The 6,693-nt window shown below is 55.9% G+C and overlaps 2 protein-coding genes across 3 annotated transcripts in view; both read left to right on the top strand.

Annotated features, from left to right (window-relative positions):
• Positions 1 to 6,693, top strand: part of LOC103619907 (zinc finger protein 385C) — a 40,910-nt gene that overhangs the window by 11,625 nt on the left and 22,592 nt on the right. The gene's annotated exons all lie outside the window — the stretch shown is intronic.
• LOC103624323 (zinc finger protein 862-like) overlaps positions 906 to 6,693 on the top strand; it is a 12,190-nt gene continuing 6,402 nt past the window's right edge. The window contains exon 1 of the mRNA XM_008643557.2: positions 906 to 922. The gene's annotated coding sequence lies outside the window, so the exon portion shown is untranslated. The remainder of the gene's footprint in view (positions 923 to 6,693) is intronic.

Raw genomic sequence — 6,693 nt, 5'->3', positions numbered from 1 at the left:
CCGTCTTCTGCCGGGTTCCTTCAGCTGGAGGAAAGGGCACTTTCCAGCGTCCGAGCTGTTCTTTATGGACAGAAACATACCGAATTGGTTCTTATTTTGCCGGTAGCTCTGCGCAGACTGTGTGTGTACGGGGGGATCTCTTCTCCACTTTGCGATTTTGGCCACAAACTTAACTCTAAATAGTGAATCATTGAGGTGGGTTATTCGCTGCCGGGAAAGAACCCCGGGAATAAGCAGTACTCATGGAGTCCGGGCTCCGAGTGAGGGGCTGGGAATAGGCTCGGCATCAAACTCAAATATTGATTCACCTGTGGGGTCCCTATCCTGTTCCCAACAGGGCTTGGCACCCCAAATTATCCTTATGAGATTTTCTTGTTACTAAGCGAATCCTGTCGTTCCCATTCCTTATTGCCGTTCTGCCTGAAAACCCCGTTAAAGACCTGCTCGTGTTATTTGCATCAGCTGAGGCTGTACCCTACACCCACAAAATGGTCCCTCCCCGCCCAGCACATAGGCAGCCTGTTCCCTCGGCTCCCAGCCTGCTAATCCTAATTACTTACGGGATTCAAGCTGAGTTTGACTCACTGCATCTTATTGATTTTTCCCAGGGCTGCAAAAAAAGGAGGGAAAAGGTTGTGTGCTGACGGGGCTGGATTTTGCCCTTGCTCTTTGTCTGGGTGTCAGCTCCAAGTTGTGTTTCTGCTGCACCTGCGACACAAATGTTCGATGCTTTTTGTGTGAAATGAGGCAGGGGGAGAGCGGCCGGCAGTGTCCTTGCGAGGGTGACCGGCACGGGTGGCCAGGTGGCTGCTGGTGGAGCTCCGTGGCCAGGCTTGGCCGGTGCAGACTCGAGAAGCGGAGCAGCGGCAGCAAACAGAACGTGACGCTGTTCTTGGACCCGTTCCGTGTGGATTCAGGGCTGGTAATTTTAGTGGTTTCGTTATTATCAGCGTTAACTTCGCGGCAGGCGCTGGGGCTGGGGAGCGTGGCCCCGGGCTGCTGGCAGCGATGGGTCCGGCGCGTCCCTGTGGGCAGCAGTGCCGCTTCTCTCCGTGCATGTTCTGTGCGCACCCATGTGAGCACGGGCACGTCTGCAGCTGCCATACACTCGCTTTCCTCTGCTAACATGTGGCTGGGGGGTGCTCCTGGGGTGCCTGTGGCTGCCGGAGAGCAGCCAGGCCAGGAACATGGAGGTTGTTAGCCTGGCACATCAGTCAGGACCATGCCAGGGTGCCCATGTTGGGGTGCCTGTCTCCCATGGATCAAGCTGGTCCCAGCTGTCTCTCATGGATCAATTTAATTTTTATAGTAGTTTGAAACACAATCTTTACTCTGAAATGTCTTTCCCCGTCTCTCTGGAGTGTGTAACACTAGTCGGGATATTTATCTGGAATACTCGTCAGGCAAAGCAGGTTTAAAAAACAAACAAAAATCCAACCCCAGAGCTTGCTTTTCACTTTGTGGCCTCAGATATGAAGGAAACACTGAATAGCCACTAAAGCTCCAATTTTGACCCCGCAGTGTCTTGGGCTCACTGATGATCCCCATGCCAGGACCATGTTGCTCCAGGTGGAAGAACGTGGTGGTCGGATAGTGCTTGTACGGTGATTCCAGCCCTCTCGGGAGCTGTGGGGGTGATGGTGTGGGGAGCCTGGCCCCACTGAGCTACTGGGTTTGGCTTTGGGGCTCCTTTGGCAGACGGTGGGACCGAACTTTCCCTGTGGTTGTTCTGGGTGGATTTCCCTGTAAATGCAGCAGTTGTTTTTATTACTGGGGCTTGCTCCAAGCAATGTCCTGAGGGACACATCTGTCCCCTGGTTTCAACCCTGAGCAATGGGGGGGGGGGGGCATAGGGGGCTCTGACCTCCTCCAATAGCCTCAGCCTCCCCTTCAGAGTATTTTTAGACCAAGCTGTCATCTAATCTTGACCTCCAGGATGATGTGGGCTAGAAAATATCACTGTGTCTCCAGCATCAAGCTGAGGATATAATTCACAAATCTCTTTAGTCCATTTTTAATTATGCCTCACCTTGCTGCAATAATGAACTGCTAACAAGTATTTTGAGTGAATGTGAACTTTTTTTTGAAGTTTCTCAGTGCCAATGCTCCTGGCAGGTGCTGGCGGCACTCAGGCTTTGATGGTTTGTTTCAGCACCCACCTGATGTCCCTGAGCTTGTAATGACTGCAGGGGCTGGGGATTTAGCAGATTGCTTTTTTTTGCCTTTCCTGAGCGGGATGTTGGAAGGAGTGGGCTGGCTGCTCCCACTCTCCTCCAGAGTGATTATATTAGCATGGCCTGGGTAGGAGTGGCGGAAATTACAATGAAATACTAGAGGTAGGAAATAAAAATCTAATTAAAAAATAATGACAGATGTGTGTCATCTTCCAAACCCTGGGCATGACCATCCTGGCCTCCTGGGGTAGCCGTGGTTGGGGGGGTTACATGCTTCAGCTGTTGGGGAGCTGTGCTCAGGGAATAATGCTGGGGGCAGAGAGCAGGCGAGGGGGGATGAAGGGCTTCGGTCTCTCTAAAACTTGGGAGGGAAAATATGTGAGTGGATTGGGGTTTGAAAGCCCTCTTGGGGGCTTTGCCCTCCTGAAGTCTGAGTTGGTGGGTGCCCTTAGGGCAGTTCCCCTTTTCCCCCTACCCAAGCAAAGCTGGGACTGGCTGAAGCTCACGTGGTTTCACTGCTAGGGGGGTTTTGGGGACAGCTGTGACACCGTCACGTGCAGGGTTTGGGTGTCACCATGGTGGGCTGTGTGCAGCGCTCTGGCACGTCTGGGATGGCACCGCTGAGAGGGAACAGCCCGGCAGGGATGGCCATGGGCTGGAGCCTGGCTCTGCCACTGACCTGCCAGGTGGCCCTGGCCGTGTCACTTATCCTCTCTGAACCTGTCTGTCTTCTCGTGGGTCCCCTTGGCTCTCCAGGGACTTGGTGCCAGCCCAGCCCCGGCTGTGCGAGGGAGGCACCTGCCTTCAGGTGCTTCAATAATAGAAATCATTAATTTTCACTGCTAATGGAAGAAACGCTGCACTATGAAAAATGTGCGTTGGCTTGGAGGCAATTCAAAAGGCTGGTGGAGACGGGAGCCCCTAATTTGTTCCAAATTGGTTATTTCACTGGAATGGTGAGAAAGCATCAATCTGAGGAGCTTTTCTCTCTTTTCATTTCTGTCAGCCGTTCCTTGGCTGTAATGAATTGGACTTGGCTGCAATTTTTACAATTTAAACTGTGTCCAGAATAAAGGCTGAACTGATCAGGGGCTCCAGTGCACTCCTGAGCTCTCCATCTCTCAGGAGGACCCTGGCCTCTTCCCCATCACCCCAGCGAGGGGTGGGCAGGGCTGTGGGCAGTGGAGCCCAGATCAGGGTTCAGTACTTGCCACCTCCCTTCTGCTGCCTCCAGTCAGGATGAGCCCACATCCCTTCCGAGCCCCTCAGTAGCTGTGGCAGAGGTCAGTGGGGTCTTGGCTAGGCTGCACCAGCCTGGCAGCAGTGCTGGCCGTGACACAGGGGACACTGAGCTGATTGGGATTTCTGCTGGAGGAGGCATCCCTAAATGCTGATTTTTCAGATCATTACCTGGCAGATGGGAGTGCTGGGAATTAAAATCCAGAGGGAGTTGGGCTCAGTGCTTGTGCACAAGGGAGGAAAAGATGCTTGACAGAGCAAGACTGATATCCAGTTTTGCTCCCCAGCAGCTGTTTTCGATATCAGCGGTGTGGGGTGAAGTTCCCTATGGCTGCCAGGGAGGAAGATGCAGCCGAGCTGCCTCCCAAGGACCAGGTGCATGGACTGGAGGAAGCCCAGGGCAGGAGATCACCCTGTCCTTGCTTCTGCTCCTTGACAAAAGGGCTTTGCCCTTCTCAGCTGCTGCTCAGAGGAGCCTCAGCCTGGAGCTGGGGTCGCCAGCGGGGAGAGATGAGCATGCTAACCCCCCCTCCCTAGCCCAGCCCAATAATCCTGTTGTGGCCATGTCCAGAGTTTGCAGGAATGTCATCTGAGTTTATTTCAAGGCTTGTTCCCTGCCAGCTGCAGTCACGCAGCTGAAGGTTGTGACAAGGCTGTGCAGGGGAAGGAGGCACGAGGCTGCATCCTGCAAGCTGGCAGTGGCTGTAGGGTGTGTGTGGGGGTCCCATGCCAGCAAGTCGAGGGGCTTCTTCTCCAGTAGCACCCCGTGGCTCCCTGTCTATGGCCCACTGCCCATGCAGGCCCCTCCGCAAGGACCTGAGTGTGCCGGAGCCAGAGTCTCTGTGCCCACAGTGGTGCTGGAAGGGCCCCCCCAGCAGAGGAGGAACAGCCCCTCAGGTACCCCGAGCTGTGCAGGAGAACTGGGACACAGCTGGGAAATACTGGGGTCTCCCAGTGTGTGCCCCATCCCCTTCTCTGTGTGGGAGCACCTTCTCCTCCCTGTGTCCCTTCCAGCATCTGCAGATCCCGCAGGCCACGTCCTTGCCAGATCCGCCCGTCCAGGCACCAGCCTGGGGGCTGCAGGAGTATTTTTAATTTGGCTGAGCTGACACGGTGCCGGGTGCTCTCTCCCACGTGAGACAGCGGCTCCTTGCAGCCTCCCCCCTCTGCCACACACGGCAGAGATTGAACTGAGCTGTCACCACCTTCGGGTGCGAGGGATGCAGCCGGGCAGCTCCCATGAGTCCTCCCTCCCCTGCACGCTCCCAGTTCATTTTGGGGGCTGTCTCAGCTGGGGTTTTGGGTGCAGAGGGTGAGCAGGGACCTGCAGGGTGCTGGGTCTTTCCTACTCCATGGCCTGTGATGGCCAGGGGTGAGAGGGCTGGTGGAGCCAGGCACAGCAAGGTGGGTGGGCAGGAGAACTGGGGACTGCACAGGAATGGGGCTCGCTGGGGTCAGCAGCTTTGGGAACACCAGCACCTCCGCTTCCCTGCGGGAAGACTGTGCGTCATTTCCCAGAGCCTGACTGGCTTAGAGCAGGGATGGAAACAAAATCTCATAAATATCTTTGGACTCGGGGATTTAAAATTTTTTGGGGTAATATGGCTGGGTTTGCTTTCTTCTGTTCAGCTTCTTATAGATGCAGTAAGAAACCGTCAGGGAACCCATCCATGGATATGGGGCTGGAGTGCTGGAAGGGGTGCCAGGGATCGGCCCAGGGCATCCCAGTGGGAGCTGTGTGCCTGGGGTCTGCTCTGGCTGCCGGAGGTGTGGGATGCCAATGGAAACTGGGACTCAGATGGAAACTGTGGCTCATGGCTGCTGCCGCCCTTGTGCCGCGTGGATGATGGATGTGCTGGTGTGCTGGGGCACCTGCCCACCCAGCTCCTCAGGCACGGCATGGTCGGGAAAAACAGCAATAATTGGCTCAAGCCAAGGCGGCTACTGCTGCACGGGGGTAAACAGGAGTATCTCCAGTCCAGTTCCTCCAGGAAGGACATCTGACATCCGGCAGCTATGTGAGGGCAGGGTGCTCAGCAGGGTCAGGGGCATCCTGCAAATGCTGCCCAAAATTCGTGTTAAAGCTTGAGGCTTCCAGCATGAATGGGTGGGCAGGGCAGAGGGGATCAGCACTTTCAGCCTTGCCCCTTGCATGGAGCAGGCAGAGCAAGTGTGTTCTCGTCTGGAGTCCACTGTCTTTCCCGTGGATCCCAGTGCAGGGGGTTGGTGGGGGGGTCCTCATGGGAAGTGGAGTTGGTCCCAGCCACTCCTAATTTGGGGCTGCTGACCTTTGCCGTCCTGCTCTGGATGCTGGGAACCAGGGGATGGGACCAGGGGATGCAGCAGGCTCCAGCCTAAAAACTCATTAAAAAGGCTCAATCCTCTTTTTTTCGCGGTATTAGCACAAGAATAAACCGGCCGTGTTTTCACCCCAGGAGCCAGCTCTGGTTTCACCACCTCCTGCTCTCATTAACCCTGGGCTGAGGTGGCTCGGCAAGAATGTCTCCAGAGCAGGAAGAGCCTCTTGCCCCGGGATATGCGGTGGAGAGCCTAAAGAGAGGAATTCACCGGGGGCCGCCAGACCCCCCTGGTGCAGAGCCAGCCGGAGCCAGGTACAATGCAGCTCCTAATCCAGGCACATTCCGGTGGGCCACATCCCTCCTCGTGGCCCAACTCCACACTGGGAGAAGGGCGAGTCTGGGTTGGGAGCATCCTTCAGCTCCCAGGCATGGGGTATGTGCTGGAGAACGAGGAGCGGGGTTCCCATCGGGGGTCCCACGGGACACTGGTGCCCCTTGGGATTTCAGTGCGCTTAGGAGCCCTGTTCGGGAAAGCAAAGGTGGCACAAAATCCTCTTTCTGGAAGTAGTTGAGGGGCTCTAAAGTTCACCTGCATTTATTGCTAAAAGAAAGATTTTGGGATGTGAGGAGCCATTCTGCTCGTTAGGGAGCCCTAGGGGGGTTTAGGAAAGGGGTTGGATTTCAGCCCCAGCCCTGCAGCTATGGACCAGGAGTGCAGGTAAGCAGCAACTTACAGCATTCCCTAAAGGTCTTGGACCTGGATCCTGCCGAAACTCCGTGTCCATGGCTTGGTGCTGCTCTGCCCACGGCTGCTTGCAGGGCACTTGGATCCTGGCTCTGCCGAAACCCAGAGACAGACACCCGTCCTGGCTGGCTGCAAACTCTCCCGCAGCTCACCCTGCTGCATGTGCCCAGCTGTCGGCTAGGAGAGCCGGGGTGGGGATTCCCGGGCACCCGATGCCCATCGCTCCTTGCACCTC

Source organism: Corvus brachyrhynchos, unplaced genomic scaffold, assembly GCF_000691975.1.
Source record: "Corvus brachyrhynchos isolate BGI_N302 unplaced genomic scaffold, ASM69197v1 scaffold30, whole genome shotgun sequence".
NCBI classification, from domain to species: domain Eukaryota; kingdom Metazoa; phylum Chordata; class Aves; order Passeriformes; family Corvidae; genus Corvus; species Corvus brachyrhynchos.
The sequence above is the reverse complement of the archived record's forward strand: the minus strand, read 5'-3'. Positions and strand labels throughout refer to the sequence as shown.